Source organism: Panthera tigris, chromosome C1, assembly GCF_018350195.1.
Source record: "Panthera tigris isolate Pti1 chromosome C1, P.tigris_Pti1_mat1.1, whole genome shotgun sequence".
Classification (NCBI taxonomy): Eukaryota; Metazoa; Chordata; class Mammalia; order Carnivora; family Felidae; genus Panthera; species Panthera tigris.
This window is the reverse complement of record NC_056667.1, coordinates 21,156,748-21,179,043: the sequence shown is the minus strand read 5'-3', so window position 1 is coordinate 21,179,043 and position 22,296 is coordinate 21,156,748. Positions and strand designations below refer to the sequence as shown.

At 40.9% G+C, this 22,296-nt stretch overlaps 1 protein-coding gene across 5 annotated transcripts in view; it reads right to left on the bottom strand.

The window, feature by feature from the left end:
- PHACTR4 (phosphatase and actin regulator 4) overlaps window positions 1-2,597 on the bottom strand; it is a 100,220-nt gene extending 97,623 nt beyond the window's left edge. For 3 of the 5 annotated variants that reach the window (XM_042995984.1, XM_042995987.1, XM_007097916.3), the window contains exon 1: window positions 2,359-2,517. The gene's annotated coding sequence lies outside the window, so the exon portion shown is untranslated. Of the gene's footprint in view, window positions 1-2,358 lie in introns of all 5 variants that reach the window. The other 2 variants (XM_042995988.1, XM_042995986.1) reach the window with 2 other exon arrangements.
- Between the last annotated feature and the right edge of the window lie 19,699 nt (window positions 2,598-22,296).

Here is a 22,296-nt window from a genome sequence, read left to right as displayed (position 1 = left end):
CAGCTGAGCGTCCGACTTCGGCTCAGGTCATGATCTCACGGTTCACGGGTTCGAGCCCCACATTGGGCTCTGTGCTGACAGCTCAGAGCCTGGAGTCTGCTTCGGATTCTGTGTCTCCCTCTCTGCCCCTCCCCTACTTGTGCTGTCTCTCAAAAATGAATAAATGTTAAAAAAAAATTTTTTTAATTCTTTAAATAGAAAAATAAAAACTCCAGTTCATTTTAAGTCACTTTTCTCTGCTTAGAAAATATTTCAAAAAAAATAAAAAATAAAAAAATAAAAAAAAAAAAAAATATATATATATATATATATATATTTCCATTATTTTTCTCCAATATTTAAATGCCAATAAATCATAAGCTGTTCATGGTGGTATAATGAGTAATTGCAACAGGTGTGAAGTAATGGAAAGAGCACTGGACTGAAGTATGGTTTACTATTTCCTATCTAGGTTAACTGTGTGACTTTAGGCAAGTCACTTAACATTTTAGAGGCTGTGAATTGAACATTTATCACCAATAAAATGAGAACCACCACCTCAGAGAACTGCAGTAAGAAATTACATAATATATATGATGAGCTGTTTTCAAAAAATAACACTAATAGCAATGTCATATTTCAACAGATAACAGCCAGTCATTAGTAACTGATGTTCCTTTTTTTTAATGTTTATTTATTTATTTTGAGAGAGCGAGCGAGCAAGCAAGCTGGGGAGGGGCAGAGACAGAGAGAAATCCCAAGCAGACTCCATCCACACTGTCAGCACAGAGCCCAACATGGGGCTCAGATTCACAAACCCTGAGATCATGACCTGAGTTGAAACCAAGAGTCTGATACTTAAGGGAATGATCCACCCAGGTGCCCCTGTTCCTTGGATTATTTTTAAAACTTCCAGAGCAATTCTATGGACACTTCTTCAAAACACAATCAAGAAAACAACCAATCCCTACTCACGACTGGATTAAAACCTGAAGGGAACAATTGCATTAAAGACCTCAATCCCTGCACAATATTACTAACACAATCTGGATTCCCAGAGTTAATCACTTCCATTATGAGAGATCAAAATAATAAAGTACAATAGGCTTTATTTTGCATACTTGACTAGGGAGGGAATTTAACCTATATAACTTTAATATCATTCCCTGATTCATGTAAAAGGGTCCTGGTTATCCTCATTTCAGAGACCTGAAATACTAATTATTTTTCAATAGCAGCCACCGCCGCGGCGTTTATAAAGCTTTGCCCTTATGCTGAATCTCGCAATGCAGTCTTCCAACGGAACGTGGATGAAATTACCACTAACAAAATTTGATTAAATCCACACAATTCACTGGTTTCAGTAAGGATCTACTACTATCCTCCCTCAAACTGGCTTCATTTCTATTACTTGGTGAACTAGTAGTCTCTTTGTTGCTTTCTTGAAGCTACTAGGTTTCTGGTTTCGCTATAACGCAGATCCTTCTATTAATGGACGTTTCTTCCAACTTTGCTTCAAGCAGAAGAAATAAAAGGATCGCGGGTCCGAAGGGAGACGAACTGGGCGCCTGGATGAAGTCCAGTAACTTTTTTCTGCATGCAATGAATGAAAAGCCTGCTCGCTGCCCTATAAATCACTTTCTCTTCTCCGAGATTCAAGACGTCTGTGAACTACCATTCTGCTCAACCGCACTGGTTCTTTGGTTCCCCGATCACAACTGCAACCTATACAGACACGGCAGCAAATTAGGTCCCTTCCCAGTATCCCGGGGAGGGGGCTCACTTCTTTTCCGCAGGCCCATCCCCCTACCGAGAAAAATGCCTGGAGATTCGTGTCCCAAAGCCGCGCGGGGCTACATTTCAGAGTTAGACAATAACCTCAAGGGTTTTCAACAGAAACTCCGTCTGCCACTGCCTGGCTCCTAGCCTCCGCTCTGCCCAGCCGGGATGCAGAGGTCCGACCCATGACGGGTTTTTAAAATGGACTTTGACCTGATCCGGTTACCGTAACCGGATCCCCTGGGACGGGCCCCCATCAAGGACCGGCCCGGAGGGCTCCCCGGAGGAGGCGACCCCACGCACTGGCACAAAGGGGCAGCCCAGACAAAAGGGCCCCGCCAAGTCGCGGGAGGAGGGGAGGGCCAGCCTTCGCGGGACACACTGCAGGCTGAGAAACCACGGCGGGACCGTTGTGGGAGGGCGGAGGAGGAGGCGGCGGCCCCGGCCCAGCCCGCCCCGCCCTGGACCGACAAGTTCGCGGTTCGGGCCGTTACCCCCGCCCAGACCGCGACCTCACTGCGGAGCTTAGAACGCGGCGCGAGCCTAAGAGACGCCCGCAACCAGACCCAGTGTACTTCTCGCTCACTTTCCCTTGCTCACCGAAATCACCCGGGTGGCCGCCGCCGCCTCCTCAGCCTCCAACAGTAGCTTCCCCCGGAAATCCTACCTGGCCCGCCCGCCGCCAGGCTGCAGCCAGAGCCTTCGGCCCTGGGGAGGGGGGAGCCGAGGCTGGCCGGACAGTGAGGGGTAGGAAGTGCCCCCGCGGAGGCTCACGGGATTCGTAGTCTCCAGCCAGAGCCAGCTGCTTTGCGGGCTGGACAAGATGGCGGGAACGCCTCCGCCTTATGCTCCGGGTCTGTAGGCCTCACACGGCCTCTCTGGGCATGCGCCACCCGCTGCTGGCAATCTTGGTATGAAAACTTGGACTGCTTAACTAGTGCCCGCGGGCAAAGGTCTTTGGACGTAGGAGCACAGAAACAAGTTCAGCTGCAGGCAGTGTCTAGGGAGGAGCTGACGTACGTGTGCTGTTTTAGAAAACCGTGTCCAGCCCCTATCTGGTCAAATTTCAAATATAGTTTCTGCAAAAGAAAACGCTATGGAGCGCCTGGGTGGCTCAGTATTAAGCGTCTGACTCTGGATTTTGGCTCAGGTCATGATCTCATGGTTTATGAGTTTGAGCCCTGCATCTGGCTCTGTGCTGACAGCGAGGAGCCTGCTTAGGATAGTCTCTCTCCTATCTGCCCCTCCTAAGCTCGCTCGCTCTCTCTCAAAGTAAATAAATAAACTAAAAAAACCCAAAACAAACTATTGAGGGCCAGTTTAAAATACAAAAACTTAGAAGTAAGTTATCCTCAAGGTGTCTGGAGGGCTCAGTCAGTAGAGTATGCTACTCTTGATCTCAGGGTTGTAAGTTCCAGGCCTTCTAAGGTATAGAGATCACTTAAAAATAAAATCTTAAAAAGAAGGTGGAGGAGGAGGAGGAGGAGGGGGAGGGGGAGGAGGAGGAGGAGGAGGAGGTGGTGGAGGTTGTTATCCTCAATCTAGTGTATAAAGAAGCAACCCGGGAATCATTCTTGGCACCTTCTTCAGCCCACTAAGTCCAGTCAATCTATATCCCATAGACCTCACCGTTCCATTTCCTCTATCACCATTAACTAGAGCAAGCAACGGTCCTCTCTCGCTGGTCTCACTAGTTTCAGGCCTCTGGGCTCTTTTCCTCCAAACACCATCCTTGCTGCTGCCAGATGATCTTGCTAAATGCCAACCCCATTGTGTCAAGTCCAAATTAGAGCTAAGTGTATAACCTAAAGCTGCTAGAGGAAAATGAGGGAAAAAAATCTATATGACCTGCAAACACACAGTCATAAAAGAAAAAATTGATAAATCGTAAGTCATTAAAATTAAAAATGTTGCTCTTTAGGACACTTATGAAAATGAAAAGGGAAGCCACCCACTGGGATGAAATAGCAGCAAAACCTACATGCAACAAGGGACTGATATCTAAAACAATTTCAACTCATTAAGGCAAACAACCCAGCTTAAAAAATGATTTGAACAGATGTTTTACAAACGAAGATAAACCTGTGGCAAATAAACCATGAAAGATGTTTGGGATATGCAAATTAAAACCACAATGAGATAATCTACACACCATGACTTGTAATATCAAGTGATCAAGTGTTAACAAGAATGTAGAGCCACAAGAATTCTCATTCACTGTTGGTGGCACTGTAAAATGATACAACCACTTTGGAAAGCAGTATTGGAGTTTCTTTAAAAATTAAATATACACTTGGGCGCCTGGGTGGCTCAGTCAGTTAAGCGTCCAACTTCAGCTCAGGTCATGATCTTGTGGTTTGTGAGTTTGAGCCCCAAGTTGGGCACTGTGCTGACGTCTCAGAGCCTGCAGCCTGCTTTGGATTCTGTGTCTCCCTCTTTCTCTGTCCCTCCCCCCGCTTGCACTCTGTCTCTCTCTCTCTCAAAAATAAACATTAAATTTTTTTAAATTAAAAAAATTAAATATACACCTACTATATGGTCTAACCATTACACTGTAGGTATTTACCCAAGACAAACTGAAAGCATACATCTACACAAAGACTTGATTGAACATGAATGTTCATAGCAGCTTTATTTGTAATAGCTTAAGATTGGAAACAATTCAAATGTCCTTCATACTTATACAATGGATACTCTTCAACAATAAGAAGGAATGAACTATTGATTCACACAACATGATGAATCTTAAAATTATTGTGCTGAGTAAAAGAAGCCAGACATAAAGGAGTACATTCTGTATGATTCCGTTTGTATAAAACCCTAGGAAAACCAAACTCTAATGAAAAAAGATCAGTGGTCACCTGGGGAACCAAGAAGGCAGATGTATGGCAGCCAGAGATAACAAAGGGGATAAGGAAACTTTTGGGGGTGATGGGTATATTAATTATCTTGATCATGGTTATGTTTTCAAGGCTGTATAATGAGTTTTAAGTATATCAAAACTTATCAAATTGCACACTTTAAATATGTGAGGTTTATTGTTCATCATTATACTTCACTAAACCTGAAAAATAGGATAGTCAATAAACTGTTGGGGGGTACCTGGGTGGCTCAGTCAATTAAGCAGTCGACTCTTGATTTTGGCTCAGGTCATGATCTCGCTGAGTTCAAGACCTGCGTGGGGCTCTGCACTGACAGACAGTATGGAGCCTTCTTGGGATTCTCTCTCTTCCTCTCTCTCTGCCTTCCTCCATGTGTGCACATGCTCTCTCTCTCAAAATAAATAAACTTAAAAAATTGTTGGGGCACCTGGGTGGCTCCGTCGCTGAGCATTGGGCTCTTGATTTCAGCTCAGGTGATGATCTCGCAATTGTGGGACTGAGCTCCACATTGGGCTCCTCGCTGAGTGTGGAGCCTGCTTGAGATTCTCCCTCTCTCTCTCTCTCTCTTTCTGCCCCTCCCTCCTCTCAAGATAAATAAATGAACATTAAAAAAAAAAACTGAAAGAAAGAAAGAAAGAAAATCCTTCAGTGGCTTCCTGGTACTCTTGGGCAAAAAAAAAAAAAAAAAAAAGTTACCATAGAAGCTGTAATTGTGGAGTTTCAATATCATTCATGGGGAAGGGGATGGATAGGGACGGCAACTATGAAATCCCAGGCAAGTAATGATGGTGGTAACAGTAGTGTTAATAGCAGTAATAATAAAAACTCCTATTTTTCCTTGAGCATCTCTCATGTACCAGGTATTTTACATATGCCTTGCATTAGGATTCCCCCCAAAAAGCATAACTAGAGACAAATACTAGTTTCAGGTAATTTACTTGGAAAGTGATCCCAGGGACTTACTGTGAGAGCCTACAGTAAAACAGGGAAGAAGGAGCCAACATAAGGGTGCATTGCTCACTTGGCAATCCTACCAAAACCATGTGAGGATTGTCTACAATGCCTCTCAGCATTGTCTACCCAAGGACTGCTCTGAGGAGCATTTGTCCATTGGCTCCCATCCCCCATGGTAAATCCCATGGGATTGCCCCAGGGAGTATCAACTCCTCTTGCATTTGGAACAGGGTCCCACCAGAGTCCTATATCTTGGTTTAGGAAAAGCTCCAGGACAGAATGCAGAAAGATGGAAGGAGAAGTGAAGCCCTTACTAAACTGTTTTCTGCAGCTTCAGCTAAAAGCTAAGGTAGCTCTGTGAGGACGTGAGATAAGGCAATGGGGGTGCCAGACCACTTGCAATGCTCAGGTTTGTCCATTTTCTACATTAGATCTAATTTATCACCCTGTCTTCAAGGTAATGGCCTGTGACAACCTTGACAAAAGATTTGGTGGCACTCATCACTCTTTGCAACATGCTATATGTTGCCCCACATGCCTTTTGTGCCTTGTAATACACGACACCCAAACATATGGATGCTTCTCACAAATGATAGTAAGTGAAAGAAGCTAGACCGAAGGAGTATATGCTGTATGGTTTCACAAATATACAATAAAAAACAGGCAAAACTATTCTGTTGAAAGTCAGGCTAGCAGCCACCCTTCAGGGTGGAAGAGCAGTGTCTGGAAGAAGGTGAGAGGTGGTTTTCTGGAGGCTGATAATGTCGCTTTTTGATCTGGACCTGGGTGCTTGGTCCATGGGTGTCTTCAATTTGTAAATATTCACTCATGGGATATAGATACTCTTCTGCCTGTATATTATACTCAATTTTTAAAATGGGAAGTGGTCTGCACCAGGCCTCTTGTCTTCTGAGAGACCAGTTAGCAGTAAACACTCTTTCTAACCATTAATATTTCTGGATTTGGGGCTCATGGGCACTATTGGTGTATAATGTTAAGAGCATAAGCTCTGGCAATAAAAAACTGTTCTGCCACTTCCTGTGTGCTACTGCCCAAGTTATTGAAACTGGTTAACGTTCAGTTCCCTCACTGTACAATGGGAAATACAATAGTACTTATTATGTAAATTGATGTGATAATTAAACAAAGTAACATACATAAAGTAGCCAGCACTGTACCTGACATACGTTAAGTACTCAATAAACAATCACTATTACGAGTAATATGTTTTTGTCTTTCTGTTTTTATTAAGTTTCCAATTTTTCAACAATGAACATGGATACAGGCTATAAGTGCAAGGATATTCATTGTAGTACTGTTTGAAATCTCAAACAAAAAAATTGGAGATAAATTAAATATGCATCTACTGGAGAATGCGCAAATCAACTGTGATATATTCATGATACAGAATAGCACAAAGCAGTTAAAGTGAATAAATGAAAACTGGAGGGATCAACAGGGACAAAACAAAATGTTAAGGGAAAAAAACGAAGTTGTAGGAGGTTACATATGGCCTGATACCATGTATATAAAATTTTAAAACATCCCAAACAATACTATATACTGTTTAAGGATTTATCTATACACAGCAAAAATATAAAATCATGTGTGGAAATAAAATATTCAGGCAAATGATTACTTCTTGGGGAGAGGAGAAAAGAATGGGTAAAAGGAGGAATATATCAGGACTTAAAGCATATCTGATATTTTATTTCTTGAAAGCAATTTTAAGAAACAAATGATAAAACATTAAGATTTGACAAAGTTGTGACAGCGATTTGGGTGTTTGTTATATAAATGTCTATTTTTCTATATGCTTGAAATAGTTCTCTATTAAAAAAATTTTTTTTAACGTTTTACTTTATTTTTTGAGAGAGAGAGACAGAGTGCAAGCAAGGGAGGGGCAGAGAGAGAGGGGGACACAAAATCCAAAGCAGGCTCCAGGCTCTAAGCTGTCAGCACAGAGCCCGATGCAGGGCTCCAACCCATGAATGCAAGATCATGACCTGAGCAGAAGTTGGACTCAACTCACTACGGCGCCCCAGTTCTCTATTAAAAAAAAAAAAAAAAAAAAAAAAAAGCATGGAGCAGAGCAGTGTGCAAAATATTCTACCCTTTTTGGGGAGTGGAAAAGCAAGAGTTTGATGCTTAACTGACTGAGCCACCCAGGCACACTGAGAATTTTTTTTTTAAGTTTAATTTTTATAGTTTTATTTATTTTGAGAGAGAGAGAACAAGTAGGGGAGGGGCAGAGAGAGAAGGAGAGAGAATCCCAAGCAGGCTCCATGCTGTCAGCCCAAAGTCCGAGGCAGTACTCCAACTCCGAAACTGTGAGATCATGATCTAAGCTGAAATCAAGAGTCAGACACTTAACCTACTGAGCCACCCAGACGCCCCCATAATTTGTTTTTTTTTTTAAGCTAAAAAAGTGTTGGAGAATCAATGAAACAAGTTTCCAGCTATCACATTTTAAAATCACGGCCTGTTGACTTCACCATAGTTTCAAATTCTGAGAGCTCTTTCACAGACGCGAATGGCTCTACGAACCTGGCTGTTCTTACTGGGCTGAGAACCAAGGCCAATTAACTGGCAAAAATGAATCAGACCAATCAGAGAGCAATATGCAAATGAGCAACTCTGACTGTATAAAGTGCTATAGCATTGAACATTGCAGAATTTAGAGACTGCCACCTGCAGGCCAAATCTCTCAATAGACGGTTCATGGAAATAATCTAGGGGGATTCTTCTCTCAATTGAGTCCTCTGCGGGGCTCTGTATTGGAGACGTACATAAATTTTTCCCTCTCCCCTGCAGCCCACTACTCCGCCACAACCCCAAACTGGTGATAGTAATTCCTAAAAGTAGACACTATGGCATCAGATTGTCTGGCTTTACCTTGGGTAAAGCAGATACCTCTTCTATACCTCAGTTTTCTCATCTATTAAATGGTGATGATAACAATAGCTCCTCTGTACAGACGTTGTGAAGATTGAATCAGACCATGTAAACTGCTTAGCACAATGGCTGGCACATAGTGAGCACAAATATTAACAGTTGTTGTTAGGCAGAGCTTCAGAAGCTTCTCCCATTCAATAACTGACAAATTGTACCTTGGCACACAAGAGTGTAGTGGAAAGACCTTTAGTACCTGGCTCTCCCACTTAGGGCTTGTGACCTTTGGCAAGTCTTTTAACCTCTTTGAACTTTACTCGACCTCACAGGTGGTTTTGGATATTACATGACATCATCTATATAAAGCACCAATCACAGTGCCTGGCATAGAGTGGACAGTTAAATGGAGTGACAATGGAGTGATGATTAATACGGGAAAAGATACCAAGTATAGGCAAAGGTTGAACAGCTCAGGTTGCAAACAGGCAGGCCACAGGTGCTCACTAACCTACAGATATTTTGGTTTGGCCCTCAGTATTTTATAATTTTTAAATTACTTTCTAGCTTTGAACACTGAAATTCTACCTTTAAGGTCAGATTTTCAACTTCTTTTAAAATGTGAAGGTTTAACAATGTATTGTATAAGACCTACAAGGAAGATGGCATATAACAGGGAAATTTAATTTCTTCCAAGGGAGCCAAGTAATGCTCCCTGAAGAGGTGATGTTAAAGCTGAGACATTAAAGTTAAGTAGAGGTTAGCCTGATAAAGACAGAGGGGGCAATGCTCCAAGCGAGGGACTGCCGTGTCCAAAGGTCTTGAATCAAGGAGGCTACTGGCTCCAGGAAGCTTCAGGAAAGCTCAGTGACTAGAGCACAGTGAGCAAGGGGAAGGTGGGAAGAAAATAAGGCTCTAGTTGGCTCCCTAAGGATTTTGGACTTTACTGTGAGGACCAGTGTAGTTCAAGGCTGGAAGCTGGGAGGTAGCCAATTGGTGTAACGAACTTAGGGGCTAGGCAGTCAGAATGGAGAAAGGTCAGGGGTCAACAATTAGCAGCAGAGGAAAGAGAGGAATGCTAGTGCAGTATAGGATCTATATCTAGAAACTCCGGGACAGGACAGCCTGTCTTGTCTGGCAAAGGGCAGACTTTATAGGAACCAAGTTGAGTTGGACACCAGGGTGGACATCTTATGTTCATTTTAATAGTGGGGAAATGGGAAGAATAAAGATTTGGCCAAGGACATATAACAAAGAAGATACAGAGCTAGATTCACAACACCTATCTGTAATTTGTTGCTCCTCTTACCACACTAGTTTTCTCAAGGTGAATAAACACAGCACCAATACTGTGTTGCTAATAATATCCTATTTATTGAGAGCTTGCTAAGTGTTAGGCTCTATGTATATGTGCATTATTATCTCATTAGTTCACGCAGTTAACAAATTTAGTCCACGCAGGGCACCTGGGTGGCTCAGTCAGTTGAGTGTTCAACTTAGGCTCAGGTCATGATCTTACAGTTCATGGGTTTGAGCCCCATGTTGGGGCTTGCTGCTGTCAGCATGGAGCCCGCTTCGGATCCTCTGTCCCCCTCTCTCTCTGTCCCTCCCCTGCTCAGACTCTCTCTCTTCTCCCAAAAATAAATAAACATTAAAAACAAAACAAAACAAAACAAAACAAAACAAAACAATACAGGGTGACTGGGTGACTCAGTTGGTTAAGAGTCCAACTTTGGATCAGGTCATGATCTTGCAGTCTGTGAGGTCAAGCCCTGTGCTGGCCTCTGTGCTGACAGCTCAGAGCCTGGAACCTGCTTCCAATTGTGTCTCTCCTTCCCTCTCTACCCCTCCCCTGCTCTCACTCTGTCCTCTCTCTCTCAAAAATAAATAAACTTAAAAAAAATTTTTTTAACCAAATATCGTCTATCCAAAATATTATGTACCAAGGGACTGTTAGGCACTGGACACACAGGAATTAATGAGACAGACACCATCCCTATCCTATTGGAGTTCACAATCCAGAAAGGAAGTGAGTAGTTGAAGTAATTATAGAGAGTAATTGGCAGGTACTTTAGGGAGAGTGTAACAGTGAACCCAGCCTACTATGGGCGGCAGGTAAGGCTTTCTGGAAGAAGTGACAGTCAAGCTGAAAAAGCAGGAGTAAAACATGAGGAGAGACTATTCCAGGAAAAGAAGAGGTACTATATGGAAAGCACTATCCTCACCGTAACTTGATGAGATAGGTGTTATGATTATCCCCTCTTCACAGATGAGAAAACTGATGTTCTCAGAGATTAAGTAACTGACCCACTAGGCAGTGCTAGAGCCCGGATTGTAAGCCTGGATCTATCTAGACCAAAGCTCATCCTCTTAGCTGCTAAGTTAGATATTTCTATTAGCTTGTCCTTTCCTTCGAATGGTCAGGTGAGTGGAATGGAATATTAATTGAGATGTCTGCAATGCAGGAAGTTGAAATCATGGCTTACAAACCATTTAAGCATGTCTGTGTCAGGGTCGGCTGTCAATTTTGGAATGACAGCTATCTAGTGACACAGCTCTTGTGCTAATGCCTGAATAGATGTTTAGCTCAACTAAATATGATTCAACAGCTAGGTACTGAGTGCCTACTTTATGCCAGGAAAGGTCCCAGAGGATGTAGATAAAAGAGCTAGAGTTCAAACCTAGGTCCACCTGACTCTAAAACTTGGGCTCTAGACCATTGCACTGCACTATCTCTGCCAGGATAATCAGCTTATAAAAACCCAGGGGAATGTGGGATGATCTGCAAGGCCAAATACACATCCAGGAAGGGGAAATAAATGTCAGTGCTTTTAAAACCTTCCAGGGAAGTAGAGAAACAGGAAAAAACAACAAATAAACAAACAAAAAACAATGTGTCTAGTAATTAGACACTAGTTAATCCCAAAAAGAGAGAATTTACCCAAAATATTTATAAATGATTCTTTTCTATCATTTAATTCAGCTTAAATTTGCCTCAAGACTTATCTTTAAATTTAATCAGTAACTAAAGTTCAGAATTTTTGGTATCCAGATACACTTCCTTTAATTCTCATTTTATATCAGTGTGAGAAAAAAAATCTATTTCACAAAAATCAGTGTCAAGCAAAAAAAGTGATCCCATTCAGTATGGGTACAAGCTGTTTGCTTAGCAAACTGGGAGAAAAGAAATCCTCTGCAGGAGGTGGCCACCAGCCCTGAGCTATGCGAACATTCTGTCTGCAGGCAGGGAAGTGTGCAGCCTCGTTCCAGATGCTCAGATGTGACCAGAGGTGAAACCTGTAAAGTGGCCAGAATTGGTTCTGTGACACACGGATTGGAAAGATCACGGCTGTGTTCAAACGTACGATGTTTGCAGTTCCATCTGCTTATTTACCCTCCGTCTGAACAAAAAAAAGGCAAGAAAAGAAACTAATATTTACCAAGTGCCACTTTGTATAGGGTATATTTTTTGCCTCAACAATTCATCTAGTACTGTAGAAATGAGTTCAGAGAAAGAGGTAGAACTTCTCTCATAGCAACTATAAAAACTTACTTATTATAGTTTAGCCTGTTACTAAAACAGTAACAATAGCTTCCATTTACTGAGTGCATACTATGCGCCGGGCACTGTGATGTGCACTTCTCCTACGCGATTTCATTGAATGACAACCTTACGGTACAGGGACCATTACCCATTTTACAGAAAAACAACAACAACAACAACAAAAACAACAACAACAACAGATGTTCAGGAAATTAAGCAACTTCCCAAGGCCACATGTGAGCAAGTGGCATCTGTTCACATGTCCATCTCCCCACCACACCAATCACTGTAAATTTAAAAAAATTTTTTTGAAGTTTATTTATTTATTTTGAGAGAGAGAGAGCATGAGCAGGGGCAAAGAGAGAGGGAGACAGAATCCCAAGCAGACCCTGCACTGTCAAGCGCAGAGCCCGACATGGGGCTCGAACCCACAAATCATGAAATCGCGACCCCCAAGCCGAAACCAAGAGTCAGACACCCAACTGACTGAGCCACCCAGGTACCCCTGTAAACTTCTATGTCTTATTCATCTTTGTATTCCTTGTCTCTAACATTGTGCCTGGCACAGAGTAGGCAGAATCCAGTTAATATTTTTGAATAAACAAAAAATAAACAAAATTTCTCAACATAAATGGTAGAGCCACCATCAGGATTTTAGGTCTTCTGTCTTCCAGTCTAGTGTGCTTTCTTTCCATAATTAAATATTGCCTACCTAAATCTGGATCCTGATTAATCATTCACATGCTTCTTTCACTCTGGAAATTCCTATTAGACACCTTCCATATGAGTATGATAGAGTGATTCCACTTCTCAGTCTTTATCTTACAGAAATACTAGCACATGTGTTTGACAATGTATTACTAGGGTATCTGCTATTGGCATTTCAAAAAAAACTGAAAAATAAATATCTGTCAATAGAGATATGATGAAACGGTACATCTATAGAATATCATACAATTTTAAAGAGAGTAAGGTAAGTTAGAGAAAGACAAATATCATATGATTTCACTCATATATGGAATTTAAAAAACAAAACACACAAAGGGGGAGAAAAAGAGACAGAGACAAATCAAGAAACCCTTAATTATTGAAAACAAACTGATGGTTACCAGAGGGGTGGAGGGAGAGGTTAAAGAGGTGATGGAGATTAAGGAGTACACTTGTGATGAGTACTGGATGATGTACGGAAGTGTTGGATCACTATATTGTACACCTGAAACTGACCAGTGTGGAGCCCAACACAGGGCTTAAACTCATGACTCAGAGATCAAGACCTGAGCTGAGATCAAGAGTTGGACGCTTAACCTACTGAGCTACCCAGGTGCCCCTGCATCCCAAAGATTCTAATAGGGTGGGTTGGGAAGATTTGGACAGTCATCAGGTTTAGCCAATGCTTTTTTTTTTTTTTTTAAGTCTATTTATTTACTTTGAGAGAGAAAGAGAGCACGAGCAGGAAAGGGACAGAGAGGGAGAGAGAATTCCAAGCAGCCTCACGCCATCAGTGCAGAGCCCTATGGGGAACTCGATCCCAGGAACCAAAACCGTGAGATCATGTCCTGAGCTGAAATCAAGAGTCGGATGCTTTTAACCAACTGAGCCACTCAGGTGCCCCAGCCAATGCTACTTTTGAAACACTTTATCCACCTAATGTTACTTTTATATTCTCTTTATTGGATTATTCATTTTATTTTTTTGTTTCTTCAAGTGCCATTTATTTGCATTCCTTCAGTATTTGCATTTCAGGTGATTCATGTCCTTAAGGGGTCGGCAAGTGCCGCCCAAACTCTTTTTGTTTAGAGTAGGACTGACTGTAAGTTCTTATCACCTGCACTTCCTTGGGCCTCAAGGAATAAATCACTCCCGTCCTCCCAACTGCTATCTTATCTGGCTAAATGATAGAGTCCTTGGAGTTATATCCTAAAAATCTAGATATAGACAAGGAGCGTCCATCACACCCACCTGCTCCTACTTTGGCCACCAGTGTCCACTGTCCGAGGAGCCTCTTAGGATTCTTGGCCAGGGTTGGGACTTCACTAACCCTGATGACCTTGCCAGTTTGTGTCCACCTCAAAATAATGGAGCAATTCCTCAAAATTCACACTGTAACAAAATGGAATATACTTCAAAAATGGTGGAAGAGACCATTCTCCTCTACCTTTCCACATTCTGTCACCGGGGCCCCAGAGTAGCACTGCTGGAGACTTGGAATGAAATAGGAAAACAGGGGCTACTGGGTGGCTCAGTTGGTTAAGCATCTGACTTCGGCTCAGGTCACCATCTGACTCACTCTGTGAGTTCGAGTCCTGCATCTGGCTTGCTGCTGTCAGCACAGAGCCCACTTGAAATCCTCTGTCTCCGTTCCTCTCTGCCCCTTCCCCACTAATGTTCACAAATGTGTTCTCTCTCTCTCTCAAAAATAAATAAACAGCAAAAAAAAAAAAAAAAGGAAATAGGAAAACAGTTTTAATTTGTAGTTCCTCTCTACAGAACTCAGATACAAGAGCCCACTTGAGGACCTGTTGGGCAGTGGACATCAAGCTTTCTTCCCCATGCAAGCTTTTCTCTTCCTGCCCATCATTATAAGCCAGCCAAAAAAAACTTATGCAAACGGTGGGAGCACTACAGCGCAGCACTGAGTCTTGAAAAGCTATGTTTGAAGGCAGCCTAGGTTAAAATCCAGTTCTGCCTCTCACGGCTGTGACTGTGGCATGTTTCTCCATGAGCCTTGTTTTCTCACCAGTAAAATGAAGACAATGATATCTATCTCAAAAGATTGTTGTAAGAGTTTAAAACACGGCAGTTTTTGTTTTGAGCACAGTGCCTAGAACATAGTAAGTGCTTCATAAATGGTAATGATGATTATTACCTGTAGACCACCTACCTCTTCAGGCACATCTAATAAAGACTGAATTTCAGAAGTGGCCCCAATCTATAGCCAGTCTGGGACCCACCACAGCATTTTGAGTCATTTCTTAAAAACAGGACACACCTTATACTGACAAATGAATATTGTTTACTTTAAAGTTGTCATCACCTTGGAGGCAGCACACTTATTCCAGAGATGTTTCCACTTTCCAAACCGTGATTGGGATGCCCAATTCAGAAACATCTACAGGGTCTATGACACATCCTCACTGGTGGCAAATCTTCATCTTCTATAAAGATAAATTCAAGTTTTGAAATAATTAGAGGGCACCTGGGTGGCTCAGTCGGTTAAACATCTGACTTCATCTCAGGTCATGATCTTGCGGTCCGCGAGGTCGAGCCCCACATCGGGCTCTGTGTTGACAACTTGGAGCCTGGAACCTGCTTCAGATTCTGTGTCTCCCTCTCTCTCTGCCCCTCCCCTGCTCGCATTCTGTCTCTCTCTCTCTCAAAAGTAAATAAAGATTAAAAAAAATTTTTAATGAAATAATTAGAAGTGAATAAATAGGGTACAGAAGAAAATGAAGTAGGACTGATTTTCTTATATGGATCTCACATAGATTATATCCTTTTAAAATAAATTAATATTTTAGAGATAACAGCAATAAAGTCCATTTAGATTAAAACAAAAAAGAAAACTACCCACAAGCCTAGGGGTTCTTTAATACAACCATTATCATTTTGGTGTGTTTTGTTTATCTTTCCTTAATACACAGTTTTAAAAATAGTAATACTAATAATGTACATAATGTGTAATGTGCTAATCTAACTTAAAAATATTATTTAAACATTATTTAATATTCTATAATAAGCATAAAATGGCTATAGAATCCTCATAAGAATAATTAAAAATTTTTTTTAATGTTTTTTTATTTTTGAGAGAGAGACAGAGTGTGAGTAGGGGAGGAGCAGGAAGAGAGGGAGACACAGAATCTGAAGCAGGCTCCAGTTGCTAAGCTGTCAGCACAGAGTCCAACGGGGGGCTTCAACTCATGAACTGTGAGATCATGACCTGAGCTAAAGTGGGACACTCAACTGACTGAGGCCACCCAGGTGCCCTCTTCATAATAATAATTTTAAAGGCTGCATAATATTTCATCAAATGGATATGCCAGAATTACTTAATTGCTTCTCTTTTGCTAAACATTTAGATTGTTTCAAGTTTTTGGTTTTTTAAAAAAAATTTTCACTTTTATTTATTACTGAGAGACAGAGAGAGACAGTGCATGAGCATGGGAGGGGCAGAGAGAGGGGGAAACAGAATCTGAAGCAGGCTCCAGGCTCTGAGCTGTCAGCACAGAGCCCGATGTGGGGCTCGAACTCACAAACTGTGAGATCATGAGCTGAGCCGAGGTCAGTCACTTTACAGACTGAGCTGCTCAGGTGCCCCTGTTTTTTTTTTTTTTTTGAAAGAGAGAGAGAGAGAGTGTGTGTGTGTGAGCAAGTAGGGGAGGGGCAGAGAGAAAGGGAGAGATGAGGATCCAAAGGGGGCTCCACACTGACAGCACAGAGTCCGACATGGGGCTTGAACCCAGGAGCCCTGAGCTCATGACTTGGGCCAAAGTCTGATGCTTAATCGACAGAGCCACTCAGGTGCCCCTCAAGTTTTTTTTAAAAATTATTATAATATATACAGCTTTCCCTGTGATTTTGCTTATTCTCTCAGCCTGGGTTATCAGAAGTGGGACTGTTGGATCAAAGGGTATGAGGATTGATGGTTCTTGGTATTTACTTCCAAATTGCTTTCCAGTAGGTTTTTATTAATTTATAATGCCACTAGAAACACTTGAATAATACCCATTTCACTGCGTCTTAAAAAAGCACTTAGTATTGGGGCATCTGGGTGGCTCAGTCAGTTGAGCATCCAACTCTTGATTTTGACTAGGTCATGATACTAAGGTTGTAGGATGGAGCCCCGAGTAGGGCTCTGCACTGAGCATGGCATCTGCTTAAGATTCTCTCTCCCTCTCTCTCTGCCCCTCTCTCCTGCTTGTGCTTTCTCTCTCTAAAATAAGAAGAAAGGAAGAAAGAAAGAAAGGAAGAAAGAAAGGAAGAAAGGAAGAAAGAAAGGAAGAGAGAAAAGAACTCAGTATCACAATTTTAATAAATTAGGAGCTGGAAAAACATTTCACCCAAACCAATTTTGAGGTCAATTGCTTTGACTTCCCCCTTCGCCCCACAAAAAATCCCAAAAAATTATATGAACAATAGCAAAAATTTGTAAGTAACTGTGTAGTTTCTCCAAATGAGAACTTTGAAGGAAGCTGAGCCACTTATTTAGATGTGCATCTTCTGCTATACTTGTGTTTTCTTGTTTTTTTTAATTAGTCTCATCACTTCACATTCACACCTCCAAGGAAAACATGGAAACAATTATCGTCAACTTGACAAAATAACAGTGTGATGACTCATATCCTGTTCACCTCTAGAGTTCAGTTTTGGTTCTATACTGTCAGCCCCACTATGCTAAGAACTTGCCACTGTCTAAGGGCATTCTGGACTGTGGGTCCATCTCTCCTTTGAGAAGAGGGGAGACTATCTTTTAAACACCAGACACACCAGCTAACAAGAAGGGCACAGACAGGGTGGAAAATGCCAGTCACTCTCACTCCCCTACTGAAGAAATGATCTTTTCCTGTTCGGTTTTCTTTAAAAATTATTATTATTTTTAGGTTTACATGTATCATTTAAAAAAAGGCAAAACACTAAAAAGTACAGCATTATTTCTAACAGCAAGCGATAACTGTTAACATTTTGAAGTATTTCATACCATTTTCCCGATATATATGTTTTGTAAGTAATAGCATACCATACACATTGTTTTTAAATTTTACTTCACATAGAAATAATTACAGCTTATATCTATAAATGTTTACTATGGGACAGGTACAATCCAAGTATTCTTACATATAACTAATTTAAGCCATAAGGAAGGCAATATTAATATTCCCATTTACTGATAAGGAGACTGAGGCAGACAAGTAATTTGCCTAAAGTCACAAAGTTAATAAGTTAACTACCTGGAATATTTTTCCATATCATTAAACTCATTACTACAACATTTTTTGAAGGGCTGCAAGATATCTCATTTATGAATAAAGTTTCATTTAATTATCCCATCTCCTTTTATGTGACATCTAGATTATTTCCATTGTTTGCTGCTATATACACATCACCAAGATGACCAGCCTTAAACTACACCTTTGTGCACACCTGTAATTACTTCCTTAGGGTAAATGCCTCAAGGACAGTTGCATCGGATGTATATCTTCAAAAAGGTGTTCCTTTCTCTATGTTCTCCATGACATTGAATGTTGTAAATTTTACTTTTGTCTACAGCAATGTTTTAAAATTCATTTTACCAGTTCTGAGAAGTAAGTTCAAGCATTAAAGCATGAATGATTTCTCTAGAGTAAAAAAAAAAAAAAAGCCAGGGTCTCAAACCTCCCCCTTTCCATAATCTCCTCCTGCTTTTTACAGATGCTGAATCTCATGGCTTACACACTAACTCATCATAAAGGAATGAGGAGTGTTAACCTGGGACAGACCAGCTCACAGAAGCAAGATTCTTGTGGCGTACAACTCAGGATTCACTAATCCACTCACTCACTTATTCGATAAATATTTGGAAGGTTATTATATGAGTAATACTAAGGGAGGCAGGGGTTATGGAGTTCACAGAAATAAAATAGAACATTGCTAAATAAAGCATGTAGCACATTACCTGGCACATAATAATTGGTCAATAAATAATATTTATGCCAGGCACTGCACTAAATGCTTGGTGAGTGGATTATTTCATTTAATCCCTACAATAGCCTCTAGAAACTGGGTTCTTTCATTATTCCCATTTTGCGGATAAGAAAACTAAGGCCTAGAGAGGTCTACCCAGCTTGAGCAACATACTTGTGGTGGAGTTCACATTTGAACTCAAGATTCCAGAGTCTTAACCATTATGCTATACTATAAAACACAATCCTTCCCTGTAAAAAGCATATTAATAAGACTGAAACTGAAAACAGCTATCAAGTATTAAGCACTTAAATGCCAAGCAGCACTCTGCTAGGTCTTTATACATATTGGTCACTTAATTCATATGACAATTCTGTGAAGAGGTATTATTATATGCCTACTTACAGATAAGAACACAGACATTCTGAGAATTTAAATAACTCGTCTAAGACACACACGGCTATTAAATGGTGGTATGAGAAGCCAAGGTCTATAAAGGATAACTATACAGAGAACACAATGAAAAGTGAAACAAATGATGCCACTTAGCTGCCATAAAATATCAGAAGTCAGGAAAAAAGAGACTTTGTGCCCTTCTTGTGGTCTGGGAATGACTGCAGGACAGAAAGGGAAAATTCTGGTAACTGTCACCTGTGTCGAAAGCCTTTATACAGGTTAGTTCATCGGATCCGGATCCTCTATGCAGTGAAGGTATCCTCAGTTTCACAGATGAGGAAATGGATTCTCTGGGAGGCAGATGCAGTATGTGCAAGGTCACATGGCTCGTAAATGGCACGGCTAGAATTGGAACCTATTTGCCTCGCAAGCCTGAGCTCTTAACCACTGTTACATGTTTTCCATTGTTTGATCCTTTTTGATTATGTAAGAGTCACACAGGCAGAGATGAGTGGGAAAGGCAGAGGAAAAGGTGTTAAGAAAGATAACACAGGGGCACCTGGATGGCTCAGTCGGTTGAGTGTCTGACTCTTGATTTCAGCTCAGGTCATGATCTCACGGTTCGTGGGTTCAAGCCCCGCATTGACCTCTGTGTTGACAGTGTGGAGCCTGCTTGGGGTTCTCTCTCTCTCTCTCTCTCTCTCTCTCTCTCTCTCTCTCTCTGCCCCTCTCCCACTTGTGCTCTCTCCCTCTCTCTCTCAAAATAAATAAATAAACTTATTAAAAAAAATAAAAGAAAGATAATACATACACAAGTGTGTTGAGGTGTATAAGGAAAAGGAAGCAGACCTGCTTGGTCATTCATTTGGGGAAGGAGACCTTTGTTCACATACCTTTTATGACTATACAAACTGTATAAATGTCTGTTTCTGCCATTATAATGGGAGCTATTAAAGACAGGAACTGTATCTTAGCCATTGCTGTAACCCAGCACTGAGCATAGTGCTTAGCTTGTAGTTCTAGCAGAGAGGTTGGAAAAATAGGGAGTAGTCACTTTGCATAGATCTCTGGATGACAATTAAGGTAGTCCACAATTGAAATATCCTAAACAAAATAACAGGTACTCAAACCCAACAGGGTTTTTAAAAGATAATATCATGATGCAATGGAGTGATGCCAGGAGTGCAAGGATGGCCCAATAGCAGAAAGTCTGTCAATATAATTCACCACCTGAATTGACCAAAGGGTAAAAATCACATGATTTTTTTCTTCCAAATGTTTACTAAATTCTAGTTAGTTAACATACAGTGTAATCTTGGTTTCGGGAGAATTTAGTGATTCATCAGTTACATGTAACACCCAGTGCTCATCATGACAAGTGTTCTCCGTAATACCCATCACCCATTTAGCAACACCCCCCTCCATTAACCCTTAGTTTGTTCTCAATTATTAGACTCTCTTGTGGTTTGCTTCCCTCTCACTCTTTTATTTTTTTCCTTCCCATATGTTCATCTGTTTTGTTTCTTAAATTCCACTTATGAGTGAAATCATATGGTATTTGTCTTTCTCTCACTTATTCCACTTGACATAATTGCACTCTAGCTCCATCCGCATGGTTGCAAATGGCAAGATGGCATTTTTTGATGGCTGAGTAATACTCCATATATATATACCACATCTTCTTTACCCATTCATCAGTCGATGGACACTTGGGCTCTTTCCATAGTTTGGCTATTGTTGGTAATGACATGATTTTTCATCATACTTGAAGCAATAGCATCAAGATCAGGACTAAGTCGTGGGTGTGCATTATTACCAGTAGTGTTAGCTAGAGTATTGGAGAGTCTGGCCAATTCCTTTAGACAAGAAAAACGTGAAAGAGGTATGTACTGTCTCTGCTTGCCACTCTTGCCAATGATATGATAGTCTATATGGAAAACACAACATAACCATCAGGCAAATTATCAGAACTGTAAAAGCGTTATTGATCAAGTTTGTAAGAATAGAAATCATTTTATAAAACCCAATAGTCTCTATAACAGGAATATTCACCTTAAAATGTAATAAAAAGATAACACAATCTACAATAGCAACTAAACTATAGTCTATAGCAAGGATCAACAAACTTTCTGTAAAGGGCTAGACAGTAAATAATTTCTGCTTTATGTGATCTCTGTTGTGGCCACTAAACTCTGGCATTGTAGTACAAAAGCGGTCATAGAAATATTTAAATAAATGTGGATATTCCAATAAAACTTTATTTACAAAACCAGACAGCAGGCTGACCTATACAAGTGCAGTTTGCTGACTTATGGTCTACAGAAATTAGCCTAAAAGCAATGCCTAAGAAGTTTATTACTTTTTTTTTCCAACTTGGGGCAGCTGGGTGGCTTAGTTGGTTGAGAGTGCAACTTCAGCTCAGGTCATGATCTTATGGTTCAAGAATTCGGGCCCTGCATTAGGCTCTGTGCTGTCAGTGTGGCATGCACTTGGGATTCTCTGTCCCCCTCTCTCTTTGCCCCTCTCCTGCTCGCTCACTGTCTCTCTAAAATAAATACACCTCAAAAACATTTTTTTTCAACTCTATTTCGGGACATAAGAAAACCTGAATAAATGTCATAATTGGGATAACCTCAGCAGTATAAAGATTTTATTCATTTTTTAACATTCAGAGTGACTACCAAAGGTCAGATATTGGGACATTCCTCATGAATCTTACATTCAAGAAGAGAAGCAGTAAATAAATAATCTGAAGTTGGTTAGTAATAGATGCTATGAAAAAAATTAAATAAGATAAACAGAGAGTGATGGGAATGAGTGTGCTGCTTAGGATGGTCAGGGAAGGCTTTTTTTTTTTTTTGACATTTTAGCAGGATTTGAAAGAAGTGGAGTGTTCCATGCAAAGAGGTCAGTTCTCCCCCCGGATTGATCTATATATACTCAATGAAGTTCCAATAAAAATTCTAGCAATAATGGTGAGAAACTGAAACTTATTCTACAATGAGTATGGAAGCTAAGTCGATTTTGAGAGGGAAATAAAAATAGGATACCTGCCCTACTGGTAGAACTGGCTCCACCACAAAGCCTCAGTAATAAAAACATGGTGTTGCTGGTACTGAAAGGAAGGAACAGACCAATGGAATAGAATGCAGAGTTTAGAAAGAATGCATATACATGGGAACTTAGTATGTGATAAATGTGGCACCACAAAGCATT